General features: G+C 36.2%; 1 protein-coding gene across 4 annotated transcripts in view; it reads right to left on the bottom strand.

Moving 5' to 3' along the window:
• The window catches only part of LOC138698012 (uncharacterized), a 328,549-nt gene that overhangs the window by 223,672 nt on the left and 88,524 nt on the right, over positions 1-16,353 (bottom strand). Inside the window, exon 2 of one of the 4 annotated variants that reach the window (XR_011331658.1) lies at positions 2,471-2,529. The exons of the other annotated variants lie outside the window; for them this stretch is intronic. The gene's annotated coding sequence lies outside the window, so the exon portion shown is untranslated. The remainder of the gene's footprint in view (positions 1-2,470; positions 2,530-16,353) is intronic. 4 annotated transcript variants of the gene reach the window in all.

Genomic DNA, 16,353 nt, shown 5'->3' with positions numbered 1-16,353 from the left:
AAAAATCAGAATCGTACGGATAGTAATTATTTACAAAAGTATAACAGTATTTTAAATTTGGGGAAAATTATTTTTTTTCTGAGAAAAATATTCATTTGGGACTAATATGGCATTAAAATGTTCTTGTTGTACTCTATCCAAGAAATACAGTAGAGTCCCGATTATCTGTCTATACGGGCCGAGGACAATCCGGATAAGCAAAAGTCCTGATAATATGGAGGATGAGAACGCTATGTGGTTTTCGATCCTGTAATCATAAAGGGACAAAGTTTGGGCCCAGTAATGTAGAAAGACGTTACACACATGTACATAGCAAACGAGTTTTTTTCCCATAATAAAGGACAGTATGTAATTGACTTAAAATGTTGTACGTAAAGATTCATTTTTGGTCCTACAGAATTTATCTATTACGGTAACAATTGTTGTTGGAGTAGAAAAATTGTTACCATAACAGATAAATTCTGTAGAACCAAAAATTAATCTTTACATAGATTCTTCGTCCAACAGTGCATATACTGTGGAATTTCGGCCACCATGTCACTCAAATGAGTGCGTTCCTTGTAGGTATAATGACAGTTGACTTAGTATATTGTATGTCAACATACATGTCGAACGCTGAGTAAGGCCACAAAAGGAAGAACACTAGAGGGGGATCGATCCCGTGCTGTGGATTGAACTTCGGCGTAATTCAGTGGTTAGAACGCTTGGTTCGATCCGTCGATTTTTTTCTCCTCTAATAACAATTTAAAAACTGTGTTAGTGTTCAGTACTGTAAATACGCAATTAAAGGGCTCCAGATAACATGGAAGGCCGGATAATTGAAGTCCGGATAATAGGAACTACTGTACATTTGAAAATCCGCAGAATTATATAACTTCCACTCTGTATTAATAGCATTATTTTAATAAATTAATATTAATTTCTGCGAGGATGTGAATGGAAATAATAATTGAGGCCTTGCAAAGCAAAAGGAGTTATGTACAAAAAAAAAATACGTTGTGTACATCTACTGAGCTATGTACATGTCTTAATAAAATTTTTTAGATAATTTAATATTGAATGTAACGATTAAGAAAAAAATGTTTCTAGAACGAATAGGTGAAAGATCCTAGACTATGGTGTTGATGTAGGTCTTTAAAACATTTCCGTAAAATAATCATGCAGATATTTAATTAATTGTATATTTTATTATGTAAAGTTTTACGGTTATAAAAAATTAGGCAAATTTGATATTATTTTGACATGTAATTATTAGCTATTTTAATATTCGGAAAAATGTTTTATAAAATGCAATATCTGTTTATTAAGCATTAAAATGTTTGCTCATTTAGCTTTGATAGTAGCTGTGATATAAAAAAACGAATTTCACTAAACGTTTACACCTCCCCTTTTAATAATAGCTTTGTAAATGATTGTCATTGTAAGACAGTGAAGTGGTTTGTATGGAGTGTGGCATTGTATGGGGAAGAATACGACGAAGTGAAGAGAAGCGAATAGAAGCATTTGAAATATGGATATGAAGAAGAATGGAACGTGTGAAGTGGACAGACAGAATAAGAAATGAAGCTGTGTTGGAAAGAGTGGGCGAAGAAAGAATGATGCTGAAGCTGATCAGAAAGAGGAAAAGGAATTGGCTGGGACGCTGGCTGAGAAGAAACTGCCTACTGAAGGATGCACTGGAAGGAATGGTGAACGGAAGAAGAGTTCGAGGCAGAAGATACCAGATGATAGACGGCATTAAGGAGCGAATAGAAGCATTTGAAATGTGGATATGGAGAAGAAAGAAACGTGTGAAGTGGACAGACAGAATAAGAAATGAAGCTGTGTTGGAAAGAGTGGGCGAAGAAAGAATGATGCTGAAGCTGATCAGGAAGAGGAAAAGGAATTGGCTGGGACGCTGGCTGAGAAGAAACTGCCTACTGAAGGATGCACTGGAAGGAATGGTGAACGGAAGAAGAGTTCGAGGCAGAAGATACCAGATGATAGACGACATTAAGGAGCGAATAGAAGCATTTGAAATGTGGATATGGAGAAGAAAGAAACGTGTGAAGTGGACAGACAGAATAAGAAATGAAGCTGTGTTGGAAAGAGTCGGCGAAGAAAGAATGATGCTGAAGCTGATCAGGAAGAGGAAAAGGAATTGGCTGGGACACTGGCTGAGAAGAAACTGCCTACTGAAGGATGCACTGGAAGGAATGGTGAACGTGAGAAGAGTTCGGGACAGAAGAAGATATCAGATGATGGACGACATTAAATATATGGATTATAGGAGACAAAGAGGAAAGCAGAAAATAGGAAAGATTAGAGAAATCCGGGTTTGCAGTGAAAGATCTGCCCTTGGGCAGAACACTAAATGAAATGAATGTAAGACAGTGCTTTGCAACGTAAGCTATCAAGTCGGGTTAATATTCATTTTGTATAAGAACAAATTTCTAATATACATTTACATGCAGTACGTTGATTCACTTACCGGTACTACTTAAAGTTTATTTCACAATGTCCCTTCGGAGTAGGCCTAAGTATGCTTACCTGAAACAAAGAGAAAGAAAATATTAGTTGATTGGGCGGTGGATGAAGTCTGTTTCACAACATGAACTCTGATTGTGGTTGGGTGTATCACCTGGCGCGTTCAACACACCCAATACGTTTCTATAATAAATTGCATAACTGGAGGCAGTTTTCACGCAGTTACGTAGAACCAGTTCCAATACGTACAAATGTAGCGCACGACTTAGAATCGATTAACTGCTACAACTACCAAAACCACAAATACTGAACGTTGCTATTGTCTTATGTTTAGCCGGGTTGTTGGGGCAACAGTTCTATTATAAGATTTTCAAAAATTATTTCGTATCGTTGAAGAGTACTTCAAAGATTCCCAGTAGGTTATGTATTGTGTTTCTTTACTGCAGTGATATTAGGTATAGTCGAATCAGTGACAGCAAAGAGTTCTGCACGTCTTAAGAGGGGAAGTACACATTTCGCTAGTATAATTTTACTATATTTCAACATTGTTTTCTCTCAGAATCCGTAGATCCTCTGGAAATAAACATGGGCATGATTAATACACCCTATATATACACACAATAAACAATTTTAATGGTTTTGAAAATTTTTTAGAATTTTGTTGAGCCGGGCAGCGTTTGCATAACAAAAATTACTCAAATATTTTGATTTTGATGTAATTCTTCTTTTGGTATATTTTAATAAACATGTGTACAACATAGAGTAAAATCCCTAACACGTTAGTTTTAAAAAGATATATGTAATTTTTTATTTTATATTAATTTCTTTTTAAACATTTTTGAAAAATATTATTTTTATAAATAAACTATTAACTCTATCTTAAAGATTTTATTGTATGTTGTTCACATAAGAGAACTTTACATCCATGCAAAGTGTCATTAAGATTTCTTAAGTACGTTTTGGTTTATTATGTAAACGCTGATCAACTGGAAAAATGTCTACCAAATGTTTCACAGGTAAAAAAAAGACAACTATTGGGATTCAAAAACATTAACATTATTTATTGATGTACAGATAGTGTATATTAAGCATGGAAGTTTTTTGTTTCCAGAGTTTATAGATTCTGAGAAAAAATTTGAAATATAGTGACATTATACTAGCGAAAAGTGTAAGCCTACCTCCCCCCTTAAGCGCGGGTTTATATCACATTGAATTCTAATCTACGGAAATGTTCAAGAATTTGTTTTCAGTATAAACTGTGACCTAAGGTTCACTTTTGCAATAGGCCTATTGGTGCAATTGTTTTAGTTATTGGGGTATGACAGAGTAGGCGACCTTCTTAGTCTTGGGTGGTGTAACCCTAAGTAGTTCCAAAACGTCGTAAACAGTAAATTCTAAGACACAGTCCATAATGCCAAATAATTATTTACAATCTATGTTTAAAATATCATGTTTAAAAGTTGAGCGAAACATGTTTTGAACAAATACAAGACTCGTATAAAATCTTTGTTCTGGAAATGTTAAAAAAACTTAAATAAGGCGATGCATAGGATGTATTGAACTTAACGTACTCGTAAACGTTTTACTACCTCTTGTCAGCTTTGTCTTAATGGCCCCATACACGCACATACTTACTTGGAGGTAAGTCTGTGCAAACCTAAATCCACAGGCAAGTCTCCTCGTGTATGAGCGAAAAGTATCAAGGCTTTTGGCCTTGAGACAAGCCTCCAGACTTCTATGACTGCTTGAAATTTTCTGACTGTAGCGCTCTCCAAATTAAGTGGCAGAACAAGTAAACAAAAACAAACAATACTGCAAGCATCTGGTCGAGATTTCATTGTTACGTTTTGCAGTTCACTGTAGCTATGAAAGTTCAGATTTAAGGAACTATTATCATGCAATTTTCTTAGAATATACTACATAAATGCATAAACATTTTTCATGCTTATAGAAAATTAAAAAAGGTATAATAACACTTAAAAAGACCGAAACTAGACTATAGGTATCCTATTTGAAAATATCGCCAAGGAATCGCGAACAAATGAACGCAGAACCATGGAAGAATTACATTCATCGAGTGATCGCATCTAAGAAACAAAGATATATCTGTGAACTGTACGCAGTTAATGTACAAGACTGTTACAAACCTCTTTTGACATACAGTGCTGAGACAGAGACATTTACAAAAAAAAAAAAGATATTAGTAAACGTCAGGAAAATAATAATGATTTCAACCGACCTCTTACGTCTTCTTGGTAAAGGAGGTAAGTCTGAGCATGTATGGGCAATCATCCAATTCAGACACACCTTCTGGAGATAAACCTGTACAGACTTACCTCCAGGTAAGTCTTTGCTTATATGGCCTTTTACATTGAGTTTGTTTTATACTTATTGTTGCGTATTAAGTACATTACGCAGTTTCCATGCTCCTCTTGAGCAATATCATTTTATGTAATTGAGTGGCCTAGAGAAACACAAATATTGAATATTATTTATCTGGGAAGCAAACTTAGTAAAAAATGGCAACATTGAAGAGGAAACTGACAGAATAACACAGTCAAGTTCAAAGTTTTATCAGCTGATGAAAAGATATGCTACGAAACAAAGATATACCTGTAAAATGTAAACTGTAGGCAGTTAATGTATAAGACTTATTACAATCCTATTTTGGCATGCAGTGCTGAGACATAGATATTTACAAAAAAAAATAGTAGATTTCAGGCTATAGAGATGAGATTTCCGAAAGGAACCGAGAGTGAAACAAGAATGAATAAAATACAAAAATATGAGAGAAGAATTAGGAGTTAGAAATTTACAGATTAGTCTGGAAGAACGACGACTGGGATGACTTGATCATGTGGAAGTTTCAGAAAAGCTCTGAAACCGATAGAAATGGGAAAGAAACCAAGAGGAAGACCAAGAAGCAGATAGCTGGATCAAGTTAAGAAGGACATCGAAAGGAGCGGAAAAGAATAGCATGAAGTAGATGGAACTCAACTGTGGAACGATAGGGAAAAATGGAAACTTGTTAAAAACTCAACACTCGAAAGAGAACACAAGCAAGAAGAAGAAGAAGAAGAAGAAGAAGAAGAAGAAAATAGTCGGTTATAACAACAATAAGTCTCAACTATGGTTCAAGATATAGGCCTACATAATTACCGTAATATAATACGTTTACAAAAAGGTCCCGCTCCGTAGCGTCGTGGTCTCATCTAAAGCATCACATCTAGGACTCACGTTACAGAATAGACTTAAGTGCTGGTTCTAGTCCTTATGGGGAAGGAATTTTCTCATGCAGTTTCTGCCATTGTATGGACCCGGTGCCCGTCAGCATAATGACGAATTTGGGGAGCTACAATTGGTAGCGAAATCCGGCTTTTGAAACCAGCTATAACGAGTGGGGGGATCATCGTGCTGGCCACACCTATCCCATTTTGGTTGGATGATCGTTGATTTCTGCTGAGAAATGCGGACCAACAGTCGGCTGGCCGGGCCTTTAGCGCCACGAATTACTAAATATACAAGAAGTGCTGAATATTGATTGCTAGCGAGATATAATCAAGAGTGTATTGGAAAAGACCACCCTGAAAACCCGAAAAAAAGATGAGAAAGTTGCCAACTTTCAAAATATAATGATACCTCATAGTATAGAGTTCTAAACCATACAATATAATAAGGAAGAAGAATTGAATGATGATGGTAGTGATAGTGATAATGTGAACACTGAACGATGTAATGACATTTGCTCCCGTTCATACTGGGAATTACAGAAGAATGTAAGAGAAAACAGCAGTCAGTATTCATCCTGTCTTTAGATCGGATTTTAGTTTGGTCCTGAACAAATTACGCATTTGGTTATCATCCGTTACACAAATATAATTACTACAGCGGTATGTCTTTTTCTCCTTCGTCACATATTTGCATAAGGTTAGATTTATTTGCAGTTGACACGCCGCTAACACAAACAGTAAAGGAGGACGATGTGATGACGTTTCCTGGTTACCAATCAAGCTCACTGGCGATGTTACCTCAGTGACATGATATAATCGTTGTCGCTTTTGCCATATAAATATTGAGTTTTGGTCAGATTCTTGTCTTTTATTCATTATCGCTATACAAGCCTGCTAGATGTTACTTTATTTTCAAAGGTCAAGAAGTTCAGAGCATGTAGGCCTAGTTAGTTACACTATTATTTTGACGAACTTTCCCTCCAAGAAATATTGTTAATAAATTGTAATCGTAATAATTATAATATGGTATTATTGATAATGTATTCCCGCGCCGTGGCGTCGTTGTCTAAGGCATATGCCTATGACTCGCGTTATGGAATGCGCGCTGGTTCGAATCCTCAAGGGGGAAGAAATTTTCTCATGAAATTTTGGCCATTATATGGGAACAGTGTCCATCCAGCATCGTAATGCACTTGGGGAGCTACAATAGTTACCGAAAAATTCCGCTGAGCGTGTCTACCTCTAGATTAGCCGACCCGGGTTCGATTCCCGGCGGGGTCAGAAATTTTCTTGTAAAATTTCTACCTGGGGACTAGGACAGATGGCGGTGCATAACTTCTAAGCACTAAATTGTACACCAATATGCCTGGGTTAAATCCCAAATCTCTCCGCAGTGCATATTAAGGGAAAGCATAAGTCACTGTTGATAATGATTAGCCCGTCGGACGGGAACGTTAAACCTGGCGGCCTTCTTGTTGCTATTCGACAGGAATAGCCTATGTGCCGGCACCGGGTTTCCCCTTCTCCTTTCCTCACCTTCATAATCATCCTCACTCATTCCCTACACTACACTTACACGAACACTTAACATACACTCACCCTAAACTCTGTACCAGATATCTTTGGAGCAGATATAAACAACGGAACGAGATGCAAGAAAGCGCGGTTCACACGATACTAAGGGCCATATTCGTAGACATTCTTAGCGCGGGCTTCCGGTGGATGAACAGCGAACAAGTAATCAGTCGATAGCCGGGGCTAGTTTAGTACGCTCATTGCGCGGGCTAGCGAAATGTCTATGCGTAGCACCCCAAATGTCTATGTATGAATTAAGTGACCGACTACGTTCATATAACGAAACGTGAGAATTAAAGTAATGTGTCTTTGAACATACCTTCTTGCATCAGTCACTAGTTGTACTGCTGTCGTCTACTCATACACCGCACAGATGCTAGACGCAATAGAACTGTAGGCGTGAACGCATCCCTGAATACCGTTTCGTAACCAGGATATGCATGCGCTAGTGTCTACAACGCTATCAGCTAAGTAACGACTTGCCAACCAATAGGAGCGCAGCGATAACATGAGATGAATCGAGACCCTTGTTATAATCTGCTCCAAAGACATCTGGTATAGAGTATAGTACACGAAATAACTCTTCACATCATGCATAACGTGGCTCGCCGAAGTGGTGTGCAATTTGAAAATGGGCCACAGTCCTGTCATCTATCCGCAATATGCGGAACCCGATTCACGCAAAGTGAAGTGGGTAGGTATTAGACACACACATATAGTTACCGAAATCCGGTTACAAAAGCCAGCTATAACGGCCACCCGCCGGCTGTTCGGTCTGGAACCTTAAAAGGCTGTAGCGCCACGAATTATTATTACTATTATTATTATTATTATTATTATTATTATTATTATTATTATTATTATTATTACTATCTGACTACCGCCATAACCTATATTTGTTACTAAACGCTGCAAAAATTATGTAAGATAACAATAGAGTTATTAAAAGTATAATAATTTTTTTATAATTAATCGCTTTGTATGACGGTTTGCTGATCCGTCATTCTCCAATTATGCTAGGTAATAATGCAGTACTATGTAAGAGTCATTACTTCATTATCAAAGGAGTTATATTTCCTATTTTAGCTGCTTCTTTGAACTAGCCTACATAAAAATTAATATCTATTTCATGCGGTTACTGTCCTTCCGAGTGGTTACGTCGCAGGATCATCGAAACGGAGGTAGTCACGTGACAGTTACTTACTTAACGAGGCCCTTTTACTTTTTTATTTTAAACAGCTTTATAATATTACGAAGACGTCCAATTCCGTACAGCAAATGAAGACTTTGCATCCAAACTCACTTATTTAAAGTTCGACATGAAGCTTATAATCGCATGCGACGTTGAAAAGAAAGAGACTAATTTCCTCCCTCCATTGCTCGATCCTGTGTATAGTGGCGGACAGTACGTGTTTGTGATTATTCGTGATTCGATCGTTCCGTTGAACTGAAATAACTAGATTTGCATGCAAAGTCTTCAAATGTTTTCAGAAAATAGCTAAGATTGCAGCCACAAGCCTACAGATGGAGGAGGAAACCGGGATGGGACATAACCACTTGGAAAGCAGTGCGTCAGATAGAAAGCATCCCCCAGACGCAGCTAATGCTACAACAACATAACGGATAGATATGTTGCTCGGCGTGTGTCCACGGAAGAAAGGGTTACTGCTAGAAGAAACAGCAAAGCCGCAACCAAATTCAGGTATTAATAAGGACAATATTGTTATCCATTCATTAGGTTTAATGGATAAATCTGTGATCGCTGCGAAATATTTTCTGCAGAAAGAATATCAGGCCATTTCACTTCTTGCTGCCATGATGGTTATTTTATTTCCCGCAACCAGCTACGAATCAAATTCCTCCCACCGTAGCAAACCAGATCATACGCCTACCAAAAGCCATTTCATTATAAAGGATTCAATTATATATAACGTTTATGGAAGCAACATAAACACTAATTCGAGTTTTTTACTCCTTCAGGGAAGAACTAAGATTGTATTTCTGTCAATGTTATTTTATTAACAATAAACAATAGACCACATATCTGAAGTCATTGATAGAGAAACGATTTTAACAGGGTTGCATTTTATTGATTTATTCCTTTGCATTCAATGTTACATCTTCAGTGGAGTGTATTTCATTATTATGCAAGCAAATAACTTTTAAGATGTCTGGTATTCTTTCTGGAAAATAAATTTTAAAACATTTTATTTGAGCTTCTAATAACTTAATTTGCACAATTTGCTATACAAGCCACTAGTTACTGTATATTTTTCAGATATTCTGTTGAAACGGAATTCATTGCGTGATTTAGACATTTAGGCTAAACTAGCGCTGAGGTTGTGCTCTTCCCACTCCGCTTCTATATCTTCAACTGTTTTACCAGTGAAACCAACACAACTTTGGTGACATTACGAAAATTTTGCGCTAGTGTTCACTCACGCTATGCCTTGCATATACGAATCTGTGAAAGGTTAGGTTACGTTAATTTAGATTTTTGTAATGCCTTGCATTTACGAATCTGTGCAAGATTTTCATAGGATGATGATTTATGTTTGGTGATGTCAGTACTGGCTAGCGTAACGGCGGACGTTTAAACGAAGTTACGTTGTGGAAACAGTGTATTTATTTCATTATCATTTGTTGTGCTTCACTATTTTTCAGTGGTTATTGAATTAATACAAGTTTTGTCCACCGCTGTGGAGTAACGGTTAGCACGTCTGGCCGTGAAACGAGCGGTTCCGGGTGGAAATCCTGATTGAGACAAGTTACCTGGTTGGAGTTTTTTCCGGGGTTTTCCCTCAACCAATTGAAGCAAAATTGCTGGATAACTTTCGACGTTGAACCTCGTACTCATTTCGCCATCATTAATTCACATATCAACATCATCATCATCATCCATGCTAGCCACGGCGTGGCTCAGACGGTTAAGGTGCTTGCCTGCCGGTCTGAAGTTGCGTTCGGGCGCGGGTTCGATCCCCGCTTGGGTTGATTACCTGGTTGGGTTTTTTCCGAGGTTTTCCCCAACCGTAATGTGAATGCAAGGTAATCTATGGCGAATCCTCGGCCTCATCTCGCCAAATATCATCTCGCTATCACCAATCTCATCGACGCTAAATAACCTAGTAGTTGATACAGCGTCGTTAAATAACCAACTAAAATAAACTAAAAAATAAAATAATTCATACTTAGTATAGCGCTGGCCTTCTGTACTCGAGGTTGCGGATTCGATCCCGGCCCAGGTCCATGGCATTTAAGTGTGTTTAAATGTGACAGGCTCATGTCAGTAGATTTTCATGGCATGTAAAAAAACTCCTGCGGAACAAAATTCCGGCACACCGGTGACGCTGAATAAACCATAATGTTTTCTTTCCATACTTTAGACAGAGTTAAGTTCACGGTGCGGCGTGCTGTACTTGTACAAGAGCGCGGACGTTCTACTACCCAATCATTTACAAAATAGGAATAGTAAGCACAAGAAGCCTCAGGCTTCAGTGTAAACAACGGGGTCCCTCTTCCGTACAAGCCAAAAAACACTAGTTTTGCACTCTTCACATTACATCATATTGTGTGTTTCTTATCCCTACATACCTTTCCTTCACTAGAAACCATAACGTTTGCATTTCCATTACCACGTTCCTCTCATTTTAGATGTAATTTACTACATTTCCCAACAATTTGCCTATAAAATCAGCAACTTTTCAGATTCATCTCCACAAATTCAACTATTACCACTTCCAATATCACCGGCACTACCTCAACGCTAGTCTCTCTTACATTTTTCTTTGCATTTCTTTGTTTTTGAATTTTTTTTTAAATTACGGGTAATTTTTTTTCTTCCAACTTTTAGCTCTTATTTTATTTCTTCATTTGTTTTGTAATCCCATAGGGCAGTGGTTTCCAAACTTTTTGAAGGCGCGATCTATTTTTGGGCAAGACTTTCTTTTGCGACCCTCCTCCCCGATACTAAACTCCATTCTAAAAATATAATCCTTATGAAATCGAAAATAACGATAATTTTGCTCAGAATCAGTGGTTACAATACAAATAACGACAAAATTAAGTACAGTATATGGTTCAATAATGACATGAAATATTTAGTAAACATCATTTCTACTTACCACCGTGGCGCTACGATAATAGTTAAATACAAAATGGTAAATTCCATCAAAGGAAGAGCGTTGCAAAGTCGTATTTTCAGCGATATGTGAATACATGAGTTCGTTATATAAAAATGTTCTTTATCACACGGAAGTAACATGCCTTTGTGGGGTAACGTGCTGAAACGAGTTTTATAATTAAGAGCAGAACTTTTAACTTACAGGTACAATCTTAGAAAAAAGTTTTGTCGCACAGATACTTTATAAGTCCCAGAAAGAGGGCAGTGCGCATGATAAGAGAACGAGCAACCTGGTTCACAAGAGAACGAACAGTTGAGGTCATAAAATTAGTTTTGTTTCGTTGTATGTTTCATCATACGTACTGTCTCCTTCCTGGAACTTACAAAGTATCTGTGCGACAAAACTTTTTTCTAAGACTTTACGTGCAAGACGAGAAATCGGAATTTGCAAACCAATTTTCCAGTTTTCTTTGGTTTCTTAGATTGATCTTCCTTGCTGATATTTGGAACACTTACACACTTTGAATAATAGTTTACAAGGCCAAGATGTTATGTAACAGCCAGGGATAAAATCAACGGATTTAAAAAAAACAATTGCTTCCTGATTAATATCACTTGACAAAAAGATATTTTATTCATTCCAGTGCATTAAAGAGCTCATAGAAAATTTAGCAACATAATATGATAAGCAAATATGCCTATTGTGTTTTTGCGGACATGTAACTAAGTTTCCAAAATTCTAATCAACAACGTTTTAAATGTTTTCCAGAATAAACTCAAAACAATTACGACAGTCACAGATGGATTTTTAATTTTAATTTTATTGGGTTATTTTACGACGCTGTATCAACATCTTGGTTATTTAGCGTCTGAATAAAAGGAAGGTGATAATGCCCGTGAAATGAGTCCGGGGTCAAACACCGAAAGTTACCCAGCATTTACTCGTATTGGGTTGAGGGAAAACCCCGGAAAAAAACTCAACCAGGTAACTTGCCCCGATCGGGATTCGAACCCGGGCCACCTGATTTCGCTGACCGTTACTCCACAGGTGTGGACGTCACAGACGGATACTGAATCTATTTTTAGACAGTTGCGTTCAACTGGCTGAAATTACAGAAAAAATGAGGAAAAATTTCATTTAAATATTATGTACCTATTGATGGAATGTTGACATTAAACTTTTTTCGCAGAGTGTAGACTAATTTTGGATCAAAAGAATGCAAGAAATACGTTTATATATATAACATTTCCAGCGTCGTATTTATGCAAAATAAGTTTCTCGTGTATGATATCCATCAAAACAAAAGTAAGGAATTTGTTTGAACTGTGTGTGTATGGAATAGTGAGTCCAGATTTCCAGATTTGAGGAGCTACTTTCTGAAAAACAGGCACATTAATTGCATTAATTATTTTGTACTTTAAAAGTACTGAAACATTTTTTATTCTTATGCCCAGCGTTGTTTATGTTTCTAAATTTTAAATGTTTGTTAATAATAAACTTTTTAATTGATTAAAGTTCTCGTTAACACTTTGTTAAAAACATAAAATTTACTCTGTCACACGTTAAAAATGTTAAAATTGTTAAAAAGGTATTTACCTTCGACAGACGGCCCGTTTCGACGCTATTTGTCGTCGTCTTCAGTGTCTCTTGAACCACTGCTGATTTTGGCTCTGCGATGTGCAGTTGTCGATGGTAGGGGTGGGGGTGTGTTGCTCCTATGGTGGGGGGTTGGTTGTCTGTATGCTATGACGTACTATGACGTCAAACAATGTGTGCGTATTGAACTGTAGTTGCGTATTAAGTATATATTGTGGGTGTGCTATTGTATTCTTATATATTTCGTATTGTTCTAGGATGTTTAACTGTGAACGTTTTGGTGTGATGTGTAAAATTTCCATATCTGTTTCTATATTATTGTAGTCATGATTATTGTCGATAATGTGATCTGCATAATTTGATGTAATGTAAGGTTTGGTTATAGCTTTAATATGTTCGTTGTATCTTGTATGAAAAGATCTTCCTGTCTGTCCTATGTAAAAATGTGGGCAACTATTGCATTTTAATTTGTAAACTCCAGTTGAATTATATATATTTGAATGTTTAGTGTGGTTATTTAAGTATTTCTGTGTTGTGTTTTTTGTTTTGTATGCAATTTTGTACTTTAGTTTTCTGAATGAAGTTGCAATTTTGTGGGTATTGGTATTGTGATATGTTAATGTTATGTATTTATTCTCGCGTGCCGTTTGTGTTGGTTTGGTCTGTTTTTGTTTTGCCTTTTTTTATTAGTGTGTCTATTATGTTAGGGTTGTATCCATTGTCTTGTGCTATATATTTTATTGTGTTTAATTCTTCAGTGTAGTTGTCATTGTTCATTGGTATATTAATTAATCTGTGTGTCATTGTACGGAAAGCTGCATGTTTATGTTGTATGGGATGATTTGATGAATTGTGTATATGTGTTGTGGTTGTAGTGGGTTTCCTGTATATTTTGAATTCGTGTCTGTTATTTGTTTTGGTTATGGTGATGTCTAAGAAGTTTATAGCTTGCTTATGTTCCATTTCTACTGTATACTTTAATTTGGGGTGTATTTTGTTGAGTTGTTGATGTAGGTTTTCTATTTGTCTTTTGTTTCCATTATATAAGACTATTATGTCATCTACATATCGATGCCAGTACATTATTTTCTCTGCGTGTTTGTTGTTGTCGGTATTTAGTATGTGTGTTTGTTCTATGTTCTGAATAAAGATTTCAGCTAATATACTTGATATAGGTGAAACCATTGGTAATCCTTCAATTTGTGTATAGTATTTATTGTTATGTGTGAAATAATTTTGTTTAGTAATAATTCCTGTGATGTGTATAATTTCGTTAATGTGAGTCTGTGGTATGTTATTTTTGATAAGCATTTTCCGAAGTATTTCTAGTGTTTCTGTTACTGGTATGTTTGTATATAGATTTACGATGTCAAATGATGCTAATGTTGTATTGTGTGGAATGTGTTTGTGTTTTATTTTGTTAACTAAGTCTATGGTGTTGATTATTGTTGTTGGGGTTTCAAATTGTATACTATTTCTTATTATGTTGTCTATATATTTCGCTAATTTGTATGCTGGTGCATTCTTGTAGTTAATAAGAGGCCTGATTGGTATATTTTGTTTGTGCATCTTTGGTAATGCATTTAGTTTAGGTGCGTGAGGTTTAATTTGTTTCAATTGTTGTTTTTTGTTGTTAGGTATGATATGAGTGTTTTGATTTATTGTATTTTTTACTATTGTTTGATATTTTGTTGTTGGATCTGTTTTTATTTCTGTGATGTTATTTTCGTGAAAAAATGTGTTAATTTTATCATTCATCATAAAATGAAATCTTTATTCACAACATAGAACAAACACACATACTAAATACCGACAACAACAAACACGCAGAGAAAATAATGTACTGGCATCGATATGTAGATGACATAATAGTCTTATATAATGGAAACAAAAGACAAATAGAAAACCTACATCAACAACTCAACAAAATACACCCCAAATTAAAGTATACAGTAGAAATGGAACATAAGCAAGCTATAAACTTCTTAGACATCACCATAACCAAAACAAATAACAGACACGAATTCAAAATATACAGGAAACCCACTACAACCACAACACATATACACAATTCATCAAATCATCCCATACAACATAAACATGCAGCTTTCCGTACAATGACACACAGATTAATTAATATACCAATGAACAATGACAACTACACTGAAGAATTAAACACAATAAAATATATAGCACAAGACAATGGATACAACCCTAACATAATAGACACACTAATAAAAAAAGGCAAAACAAAAACAGACCAAACCAACACAAACGGCACGCGAGAATAAATACATAACATTAACATATCACAATACCAATACCCACAAAATTGCAACTTCATTCAGAAAACTAAAGTACAAAATTGCATACAAAACAAATAACACAACACAGAAATACTTAAATAACCACACTAAACATTCAAATATATATAATTCAACTGGAGTTTACAAATTAAAATGCAATAGTTGCCCACATTTTTACATAGGACAGACAGGAAGATCTTTTCATACAAGATACAACGAACATATTAAAGCTATAACCAAACCTTACATTACATCAAATTATGCAGATCACATTATCGACAATAATCATGACTACAATAATATAGAAACAGATATGGAAATTTTACACATCACACCAAAACGTTCACAGTTAAACATCCTAGAACAATACGAAATATATAAGAATACAATAGCACACCCACAATATATACTTAATACGCAACTACAGTTCAATACGCACACATTGTTTGACGTCATAGTACGTCATAGCATACAGACAACCAACCCCCCACCATAGGAGCAACACACCCCCACCCCTACCATCGACAACTGCACATCGCAGAGCCAAAATCAGCAGTGGTTCAAGAGACACTGAAGACGACGACAAATAGCGTCGAAACGGGCCGTCTGTCGAAGGTAAATATCTTTTTAACAATTTTAACATTTTTAACGTGTGACAGAGTAAATGTTATGTTTTTAAACTTTTTAACTTATTTTATCAATCATTTCGCTATCCCACTCAGCTCCTTACACGACCCCCACTTTAGGAACCAGTACAATAGAACATACTCCACAAGTGGTCTCAACAATTTAATTTCTGTCGTTTCTACTGTTTTCTTTTGTTGAGCTGTCCGAGTCTATATTTCGGAACTGTACAGGGGAAGGTCCCCCAGCGCCGGACAGCTCCTAGTATCGGACAAACATAGTTCTTGCTATTCCCGGGAGATGCTAGACGGCAACTATGTATTATTACAGAGTATTTGTTGATTCACTGGATTCGACAGGTTGAGACACATGTTAGGCCTCTACAGTAGATTATGTGAGTTTTAGTGCGAGGTGTGTGTTTTCCAAGTGCAATAT

Source organism: Periplaneta americana, chromosome 1 (genome assembly GCF_040183065.1).
Source record: "Periplaneta americana isolate PAMFEO1 chromosome 1, P.americana_PAMFEO1_priV1, whole genome shotgun sequence".
Classification (NCBI taxonomy): Eukaryota; Metazoa; Arthropoda; class Insecta; order Blattodea; family Blattidae; genus Periplaneta; species Periplaneta americana.
This window is presented reverse-complemented; position numbering and strand designations above follow the sequence as displayed.